The 11,363-nt window shown below is 36.0% G+C and overlaps 1 protein-coding gene across 1 annotated transcript in view; it reads right to left on the bottom strand.

Moving 5' to 3' along the window:
• The window catches only part of LOC117152129, an 18,032-nt gene extending 8,421 nt beyond the window's left edge, over window positions 1-9,611 (bottom strand). The window contains exon 1 of the mRNA XM_033322869.1: window positions 9,606-9,611. The gene's annotated coding sequence lies outside the window, so the exon portion shown is untranslated. The remainder of the gene's footprint in view (window positions 1-9,605) is intronic.
• Between the last annotated feature and the right edge of the window lie 1,752 nt (window positions 9,612-11,363).

The raw sequence follows: 11,363 nt of genomic DNA, 5'->3' as shown, positions 1-11,363 counted from the left end.
TAACCATTAATAACAAATCTACTAGAAATTTTACCTATCGAATCGAGAATCGATTTCCTAAGTCCTAAATTACCGTTCTTCTCTCGTGATCTAACCTATTTAGTAAAATGACTGTCGGTAAAACGAAGCATAAGTAAATATGTCCATTAGCAGGTAGTTTGAATTCTATAAAATTTACACCTACCTTCCTTGTGTTGACAATTCCAGTGGGAAAATGTAATTCACTTCACCTTCTGATTTTATTATAAATTCTCCACATTCTATTCTTTCATGTTTTGTGTTTTCGTTCATGCAGGTACGGAGGATAACGTACAACGGCATGGCGTAGAGAAAATCGATTTGTAATAACGTAAATCCTTGGGGCAATTAAGACGATGGATTCTGGAAAATCGAGTTTATTTTGGAAATAAATTGAATTTATACAATAACCATTAATAACAAATCTACTAGAAATTTTACCTGTCGAATCGAGAATCGATTTCGTAAGTCCTAAATTACGTCTTATTCAGTAAAATGACTGCCGGTAAAACAAAGCAAAAGTAAATATGTCTATTGGCGGGTATTTTGAATTCTATAGAATTTGCATATGTATGTCGTTGAAGAAGTTGTTTATACAGTGCGGGGGAAGATAATTAAAAAGTTACTACTATAAACTCTAAAAAAAATCTATTAAATAAATCTATTAAATCTACTAAATCTATTAAAATCTATTAAATATCTATTAAAATCTATTAAATAAAAGAATCGTACAGATAAACTGTTTTGCACAGTGTAACTAAAAACATTCAGGATAACTTGAATTATCAATTAATTTTTCGCGATTTTTCTACACTAAACAATTTTATTATCTCGTTTAGTTTGTTACAAATGGTTTAATTCTGGACTGTATCCTACAGTTTATTTTTTTTTAAATAGGTCAAAAACAGTTTTCTGTCTAAAAAATGCTAAAGAATATTCCTTAAAGCTTATTCAATCGAGCAATAGTTGACCAGGCGAATATAGTTAGCAAAGACAGTAGGTTATGCGAGTTATCGTAGATGGGGTGGTTAACGCGATCATTGGCTACGAAGGAATTAATAATGGGTCGAGATTAATTGCGTGCTACGCAGATAATCGATGGCCGATGTCCGAGTGCATCTTACGCGTGTTGGCAATTTAATTAGTGGGACATGTTCCCTCCTGTCTGATTATCATAATGATGGAAGGGGCTTCGGTAAATTATCGTAATGCGATTCGACTGTGCGCACCACGTATCCACCATTTTATATCCTTTAATTTCATTTCCCTTTTGAAATTTCTTCATTGTTATTTACGTTATTCAATTGAAAAAAATGCTTACTTCGAAATATGTACATACTAATCTATCGAATTATAGAGAGAAACTTGATAGTTGGAGAAAAATTGGATTCGTGACGCTTAAGACTTTTTCAAAATCGCTATTAATCTACATAATAATAAATCTCTTTATCAAATACGAACAAAAATAGACTATGGGAACAAAGTAATTGAAATAAACGAACAAACAAGATCACATATTAGGTTGGCAACTAAGTGATTGCGGATTTTGTCATTAAGTGGTATTGGCAAAACCCGCAATCATTTAGTTGCCAACCTAATAGTTTGCAGAATAAAATACTGAGCGATGATGCGAAAGAGAAAACCAATTTCTCTAACAATAAAAAAATACGTACCAATAGCAACGAATATATTAACCACACATTCAGTCAAACCTAAAATCTACGTTTCATTCTACCTTTTTCCTATTCTATCGAGTTTTCACTTTTCCCTTTTTATTTGACTATTCCGAACTATGTTACTTGCAACTACACTACCACGTGTCGATGAAATACAAAAGACGAGATTGAAATTTTGTTACAAGTTAGCGGGCTCGTAATTAGCTTAAAATTCTATCCTAACCTCAACATATCTTCATTATAGAAATATCTTAATTACACTTGCAGATTCACATTAATAACGATCATAAAATTGATTGCAGTCGAATTTACCTTGAATTTTCGTTTATCAATCGTCGATTTGTCCAAGACGAAAAAGATTGACTGGCAGATTACGAACGTCATTAAGTTTTCTGTCGGCATCGATGGCGCGCACGGATCAATCGTCATTGAATTATTGGCCGAGGCCTCGGTATAATACGCCAAGAGAATCCCCGGCTCTTCGACAGGCTATTTTGCGAGATTCGAATTTCCCTGCCGGCAATCGTCATTATAACGCACTTAACATCGCATCGCATCGATTAATCGCGCCCTCTCGCACATCCATCGTGCGGCCATTTGTCGCCTGCTATCCTTCTTCTCGCGTTCACATGTGACACGAAACATCACGCGTGTTGTGCATCGTCGTGTTTTTGCTAATGTGCTAAAATTCTCGATGGATTGATTTTCTTATCATTTCTTTGGAACTCGAACGATACGTCATTTGGTATGTTATCTATATGCGGTTGAATTTTCAGAAAAGCTAGCCTTGTCGAGATACAGATATTCATCTTCGAGATTGAGATTTTAACGTGTAATCAATACCACCTAATGACAAAACCCGCAATCACTTAGTTGCCAACCCAATAGTAAGCAGTTGGAAAAATGATTTTTTGATTAATTACGGAAAAACCGTTTTCACACGGTTGTTGAAAAACTAACGTGTCATGTAAACGAGTTAAAAGAATCTCTTAAAAAAAAAAATTTCAGCTGAGACCCGGCTGCTTTTGAATAAAAGTAACGCGAATTACCTAATGTTGGTAATTGTCCAACTTGTCGTATACATTACAATGTGAAGTTGCAATTTTGTTTATTTCCCAGTTGTTTGTTAGCGTACGCGCGTAAAAAGTACAAACAGCGAAGAAATTTCTTCATGGCAGGAGAATCTGAGACACGCGTGAAAAATATTGACTTTCGAGTTTTAACGTGTTTTACTTTTGAGCGACGTTGTCGTGCTACAAAATCGTTGTAAATTTTTTAAGAGAATTCACAAATTTCACAGAATTTCGAAAGTTCAACATTACGCAAGCTGCACATAATATGAAAAAATATATTAAAATATTCAGAGTGTAATGGTTCCTATAATACTTGGCGGATATATAAAACGATTATCTACCGAGATTCTAATTGTAATATTTTTTTAAATTATAGAAACTCTTTGATCATAAGCCTAGAGAATGTAACAATGTTAAACGCAACTTTCTACATTGTAGGTATTTAGGTTTTATAAAAGTTTCAATAACAAAGAGATAATATTTTGTGGCTTATCGTTGGTTCGTTTTACCGATGTTTCAATCGAGTATGTGCAAAGACACGTATACATAGTATAGAATTTTTTTATTTATTTATAAATATTAGAGATTAGGGTTTCCAATGATTTCTATCCTATATGATAATTTTATTGATCGATAGATTTATTTACAATAGATTAAACAGGAAACGATGGTTATTTAACGTGAATTAAATACAGTAATGTGATATAACTAAGACAACTAAATAGTTAATTCAAAACTCACAACTATTGTAATAGTTTACAACTCATAACAATTCGGCAACTCAATTCCCCACCCCTCACAACTCGACTCCCCACCACTCGACTGTCAACTCATAACTTGAATCCTCACAACTCGACTCTCAACTCACGACTACTCCATGGTTCACCCGATATTTCTTAGGCCATTTGTCCACGATACTACACTATTATTATTGGCGATGTCACAAATTAGACAACGATATGCTTTTGCATACTTCGCTATTCCAGATATATCCTACACTTTCTTCATCCACAATTTAATTTCAAATTAATAACAAACTTAATTAATAACAAAATTCAGTATAACCATAATCGAGAAACTATTCGAAATTTTCAACCAATAAGTCAATCCGTCGAAGAATTCTTTTAAACGAGTCACAAAAGTCTTCACGAAAGTTTAGTTTATTAATTTCGTAGTAAAAACGGTGTCAAAAAGAAGCAGATCAATGTGCCTCATTTGCCCGGAGCTGCGAAAGACTACACTTGGAGGACAAATAATTTTAATATCGTCGGAATCCCGGTATATTTTTATCCGACTAGATTCTCCGCTCTTCGAACTTCCTATTTGCTTAAAGCTACTGAACCGGACTGGCTCTTCCCCTTCCACCCGTTTTTGCTCGATTTGTCTCAGTCCTTTCCTGACGATGGGTTGCGCCACGCCGCGCCACGCCGCGCCACGCCACGGCGGTAATGGATGTCTAGCCGATTTGATCTAACTGCGGATTGATCGCAATATCCCCCGCGGAGGCGGAGGTTAATCTGATTTAATTCATAATCCCCTAGATAAGCCTTTTATCATTCGTTTACTGGTTAATTGAACGACACGGATCAGCCAGCAAGTAGCACGTGCTCCATTGTAAATAGAACTTCAGCAACATTTGCTTTTTGCTTGAAAATGGTTATGTCGATGTTCGTTGAGATGAAGATGTTCCAATGATTTTTAATAAACTGCTGTTGCTATAAAAGTTTGTTTATTTCTACGTTCATTTTCAGTTGTTTCATTGTCGTAGGATATTATGGATAAGCCGTGGATGTTTATGTAAAGAAAAAATATTTTTTCGAGGACGATTAAAAATGCAAACGAAGTAGAGATTTATTTCACGCGTTAAATATTATCACGAGGACCATACTTGGAATATTTTACACATTTCTGCGCGAATTCATTACATGCGACCTGTGCACGTTTGCGCTTTTAAATTTCCCATAAACGGCGAAACTTAACAAAGTTTCGCAGTCTAATTACAAATAACTGCAGTTGCTTCGAAAATTGTAGGTTTTGCGTAACATCGTCAATATGGGATTTTCGTTCAAACGACGATAAGACAAAATATAAAATTTCACTTGGCAACAGTAAGTTTCCGAATACATTCATTGTCCGACCATAGAAAAATTGCTATATCGGGAAACGAAATTGATCGCCACCATTTATAAATAAACTATCGCTACCGCATTTTTCGTTTGTATGTAAAATATTGCGAACGTACGCGTGCAAAAACACGCGGTGTATCAGCCGGTTGACGGAGGAAAACAGTTGCAAACCAGACAGTTGATTACAAAGTGCATTGTATTAATTTATTGCATGCTAAACCATGAAAGCCACTTACGAACAATCAAAAAATACTTCCCGGAACAAATCCACCACTTGTTCAAATCATACCTAAACAACAGAACCTTTGCAGTAAAAATAAAGGATGTATGTTCTGAAGTAAAAGACATTAAGGCAGGGCTACCAACAGCAAAATACTGATATTCACGGACGACACAGCTGTACTAGTCAGGCACACCAATGCAGAAACAGCAGTCACATTGCTACAAAAGCACATCAGAAAAATAGAAATATGGTTACAAGATACATTACATTGTACTATACCTTTTTATCAAATATTTTTGTCGAAATCTAAACTCTGCTTTGCTACACGTTGCTTTTGCGTAGTCCAGTATTTGTGTGCAGACATCGTAACCGCACTCTGTGGAAAATCATTTTGTTGGGTCTGGAGATTTTGCAAAATATCGCCTCTTCTGTCGATATTGGAAATCTGACTCGCGTTTAACGCGTACATTAATCACGTATTACCACGCCTGCTGCTTGTAATTCGCCACACAGTAGAAATTGGTGTACTGGCTTTTAACGCACGTTCTAATAGGAACATGGAAATATGTCGATGATGATTTGTGATCGTTTTATGCAAAACTAACATAACCTAATCATCGTTTGTAGTTACGCAAAAGTATTTGGTTGTTTATCACATATTTTAAATAACATATCACATTACGAACTGTTACTCAGCGAGATTTATACAAATTTGAAAGTGCACGTGTATAATCCTACGCTTCAATGATTCCGGTTACAACTCACGATTTATCACTTTGCAAATGCAAAGCGTTGTTCGCGATAAGATTTCACGACATGCCGCAGCCAGCTATTCCCAGTTTACGGTCTCCAACACAACGGTTTCAATTTCGATTCGTAGACTAGCCGCGTCTTCTGTGCGCCAACCGTCGACTTTTCCCTTTGCCCATCCACCCATTCAACTTTCCCTTTTGATCGCGTAAAACGTTGACAACTGTCGTCTCGTCTATCTGTATGCATCGCGGATGCTTTTTCAATTTCTCGCTGTATGCTCTTTAAAGTTCTTTAAATCTCGAGTCTCATATGTGAGCACGCAGCATGTATTCGGACAAAGTATATCACATGTGATCATTATACGAGGCTGGAGAAGTTTCTTCGTAATTTTCCTTCTTTTCTTCGTCACTTAAGACTCGTTACTTTTCTGTATTTTATAATGTTAATAGCACTCGTGATTATTCGAATGATATGTACAGTGGCTGAGGAAAGTATTCGAACGCTTACACTTACAAATTTCAATTAGTAAAATGAGGTGTAATAAACTAATTTGTTAAAACAATTTGGTATCTTCACACAAATGTATTCGAACGCTGTAACACTGTTGATAGTTTTTCATCTTCGTTTGCACCGAATGTAAACATCATTGCTAAATAAAAATATTGGTACGTTCACTTGATGTTAAGATGTCATTTCAGTAACAGTTACTACCGTTCGCGGAGAGACGCGATCGCGAGGGGCGTAAATTCTCGCTACGATTTTGATAGTCGCGAACCAGTCGTTCCCCTGTTTCGATTAGGATAACAGAGGTAGTTCAAATGATCGTAACACTGAATTAACAGGGTTAATATACGCTTCCATGTTTAACAATATTTAAAATTATAATTAACACGTTACAAATGATTTAACGATGATACAACTAGTTTATTATTATAATTCAACTCGACATATTAGTTTGACTAAGCGAACTTGATTTTATTTCTCTGAACCTTTCGATGCATTCGGTTTGAATCCTCGTATAATACTGATTGCCCTTCGATTTTTTCCTTTGTCTCCTCTTGGAGACGACTCCCACCACGCTCGGGTCCCGCAACCGTTCGCGCCTATGATCACGTATGCCACCTTTTTTTGTGTAGGTAAAATACAGACCGAAGGCGAACGATGTTTTTTAGAACTCGCTGCTGGACGACAACTATGCGCTTATCGCTATATTGTGTATACCTCGCCGGTCATGTAAGACGATCTATCTGCGACACTGTAGTACCAAGGGAGACGGTTAGGAACACGGCTTATAGTAAGCCTCGGGGAGTAACAGACGGTAACGTAAAAGTAAAACGTAAAAGTAAAATACCAAAAAGTGTGAAACAGAAAGGTGTGAAAGAGAAATAATATTCCAATTACATGAGGACGGCAAATCATATAACGAGATTGCCGGAATTGTGAACAGAAGTAAGTCCACAATATATTATATCATAAAAAGTGAAAGAATGAAGGAACACCTGCAAACAAAGCTCGATCAGGTCGACCAAAGAAATTGTCTGGAACAGAGGAGAAAGTTATCATTCGCGAATTAAAAAAATCCTACTGCATCCGCTCCTCGACTCGCAATTATGGCAGCTGATATGTTTCATGAAGAAGTTCACCCGGAATTATGTCGACGAATCTTACGAAACAATGATTTTCATTACCGCGAAACAAGCCATATATTAATGCGGTAAATCATAAAAAAAATTGACTTTTGCAAAAACCTATATTAATAAAGATAATTCTTTTTGGGACAAAGTCATCTTTTCGAACGAGTCAAAGTTTAACATTTTTGGCCCGGATGGTCAAAACTATGTGTGGAGAAAACCAAATACAGAATTAGACATTCGACTTTTACATCAAACAGTGAAACACGAAGGTAGATCGGTTATGGTGTAGGGGTGCATGGCTGCCAGTGGCACCGGAAATTTGATATTTATTGATGGAATACTTGATAAATATAAGTAATTAAATATTTTAAAAACTAACCTTAAAGAAAATGCCTGTAAATTAGAATTATTGGAAGATTTCCATTTCCAACAAGATAATGATCCTAAGCATACTGCTAGAATTGCGAAAGAATGAATCGTATATAACACACCACGCATGCTAATTATTCTACCGCAAAGTCCAGACATAAATCCGATTGAAAATTTATGGGCTGGAATCGGAAAAAGATTAAATAAATTTCAGGTAACCACAAAGCAAGTATTGAAAGATAAAATTATAGAAATATGGAACTCCGTTGAGTGTAATTTTACAAAATCATTGGTTTACAGTATGGAACGTCGATTGAGACACACTATCGCTGCTAAAGGTAGTCCAACAAAATATTAATATTAAATAATTTAATAATATATGTAGCGTTCAAATACTTCTGTCAGTCACTTACAATGCTTGTTTCTAATAAATGTATCAAACTCCTACCTACGTCGTTGAATCCTTTTCAAATTTTGCTGACATAACCTCAAAACTTCCATCGTCCTACTGACATCTGCTTGTCTAAGCAAATTACTTTAATGTACATTATTTCGGCCATTCAAGTTTGCATATTTAAGCGTTCAAATACTTTCGTCAGCCATTATATATCTCTTGAATAATTCAAATTTAATACATTTCGTTCATAGCTGTAACAAAGTAATCGTATGAGCGAGCAACTCTTACCTCATGTGGTTCTAAAAGTCTATGACGAACATAGCTTAGAATTTCAAGTCTCTGCGAATGAAACAACATTTCTTAACCTCAAAATTCCACTTTTTAGTAGAAAGAGGAAATTAATAACTGCTAGATCGATGCGTGTCCTACATTAATATTAATATACTGTTACTACATGCTAATGTATCTAATATATTTTAATTTATTCATTGTATCTCTCGACATATTTATTTGTATCCATTAGAACCATCAAACCATCCATCTTACATAGAATATCTGTTTCTTGTTTCAGGTGAGTGAATCCATTGCTCGTCAAGGTAGCGTCGATCCATTAAGGTTTAAGTAAGTTCTATCCTCGCCTTACTAAAGTCGATCACTTTTGCAATCTGCCGTTATCACGGCTAACGGGACAAGTACAGTTAACCGATAATCTCGAAGACTGGCTGGAACCTTGGCAAAGAAACCGGTCTCTCGCGCGAATGTCCCTCGCTCCGCCCCGATCAAGACATTATCGATAAAGACATTGCCTCGATCGGTTGTCCTCGCTCGTGCGTTCTTGTTAAGCTCCGAGAAACACGTCCATTCGCCACACAATGTATTGAACCTGAGGATCGTTTCGTGTCCAAGGCTTAAGACGCTCGAGGATCAACAAGGTCCTATTGCTTCTGTACAAGGTGTTCCGTATTGCAAGGAGACTGGAAGCTCTGAAGCGGTTGGAACAAACTTTGAAGCTGTTGTAGATCAGGTCCTTTTTCACTATTTTGCGGCCCATAAAATAGACATTTCTCTAAAGAACAAAGAGGATACTTTTTTAAAGAGCTTAAGTTAAGCATTTGCTTATTTAGCAATCCTCTGGTATCTACTTTGAGTTTAAAAAAGACAGATATAGGGCGATACAATTAAGGTGATTCTACATGAGAAAATAAATTGAAAATGTAGGTTAGAATTTTTTTTAGGTTAGAATTACCATGGAGAATATTAACTTGAAATATTTGTCTGTACTTAACTGTGTCTCAGCTTAGCGGAGAACTTGATGTTAATTAATATCTGTACTTACTTCCGCTTGTTTTATTTCAGTTTGTGTTTATCTTGTTAGAGAACACACGTTAGAGAATATTTCAGTTTTCTGGTCATTTACTTTATGAAATACTCGAGCAATCTTTCCTTTCAATTGTTCAAAACTTGTAATTTCTTCAGAGTACAATTCGTTCATTGTCTAGCAAACAATTGTTTAAAATAAATTTTCCCAAAAACCAGAAGATGTTATTCTACATTTTTTATTTTTCTGATTTTTTATTTTTCCACGTAGAATAACTTTCTTTTTGGTCGCGCCCAATTGGTTACAAGACACCCTGTATAATAATTTTTCAAACCTGGTCATTTCAATGGTAAACGTATTTTACAACGCACGTAATATTTGAGCGTGTGTTTTCTTTGTTCAATTTGTCAAAGCGGATCAGTAAAATGTCCGCTTGTCCTTGATGGGCTTATGGCGATTTACTCGACGTTTATTAACGCGATAAAGCGTATTAAATTGTTTATTCGCGAAGGTGGAAGGATCGTGGCTAAGGTTCTGATCCAGAAAGCCGTGAAAGTGGAAAAACGAGAAAGATAAGGATTTGTCGAGTGGGAGAATGGAAGGACGCGAAATCACGACACGACGTACGAGATGTGGGAGTAGAGTGAAGGTTTTCGTTCCTTTTTCAAAGTAAACTGCGAGATGTTTCGTTGGAATGTAGCAATCGAGATTTCGTCTAAAGTCTGTTGCAATATTCTCAAATGTACAATGAGATCTTCTACTTTCTGTGTACTCGCTTATTTTTATTCTTCAAAATCACTTTAGACTTAAATCTTATCTTCTTAAATCTAAAGATGTCGAGGGTTGTTCGGAGGATCCAGAATATAGAGATCCGTGCTTTTTTTAATTATTTAATTTGTACTTTACAATTTGTTCAACTGGACATTTGGTAAATTTTTCTAGCATTATTGCTAAATAAAAAAAGTGGATGGCTAACCCCAGCGGGATACCATCTTCGAATTTGACTATTTTATTTCTTTAGTGAGGTTAGTGGGCTGTTTTCTTTTTAGTCTTCTTTCTATCAGAGTTTTGCTCGCTTCAGCAGCCAGCTGGTTTGGATGTGTTGCCGTTCTTTCATTGTATTTTTCTGTGTACCTGCCGATTTCTTCTTTCACCGTTGGTATTTTCAAGTCTTTACGTATATCCTCGTTTCTGACATACCAGAGGGCGTTCGCTATTGTTCTCAGTACATTCGATTGTAGCGACTCTAGTTTATTTATGTGGCTCATTGCTGCTGTCCCCCATAGTGGCATTCCGTACGTCCAAATTAGTTTTATTATCGTTTTGTATATTTTTAGTTTATTTTCTATGCTGAGTTTAGAACTTCGACTAGTTAACCAGTACATTTGTCTTCTTTTTATCCGTATTTTGTCTATAATTGATTTAGTATGTTGCTTCCATGTAAGTTGTGTGTCTAAGTGGTGTGCTGGATATTTAACTTGCCTCGTTTGTGTTATGTGCGTGCCATTCAATTGGATATGTGGTGGTTTCCATTTTCTTAGTGTAAATGTAATATGGTTGCATTTACTGGGGTTTGCTTTTATTTGTTTATCTTGTAGCCATTTTTCTATTCTTCTGATGTGCTCTTGTGGTAATGTGACTGCTGTTTCTGCATTAGTGTGCCATGTGGCTAATGCAGCCATGTCATTCGCGAATGTCAGTATTTTGCTGTTGGTAGTTGTTGGTATGTTGGCTATGTATAGCGTATGTAATATTGGTCCTAAGACGCCTCCTTGC

The sequence above is a fragment of the Bombus impatiens genome, unplaced genomic scaffold (genome assembly GCF_000188095.3).
Source record: "Bombus impatiens unplaced genomic scaffold, BIMP_2.2 scf_0699, whole genome shotgun sequence".
Lineage (NCBI taxonomy): Eukaryota > Metazoa > Arthropoda > Insecta > Hymenoptera > Apidae > Bombus > Bombus impatiens.
The sequence above is the reverse complement of the archived record's forward strand: the minus strand, read 5'-3'. Positions and strand labels throughout refer to the sequence as shown.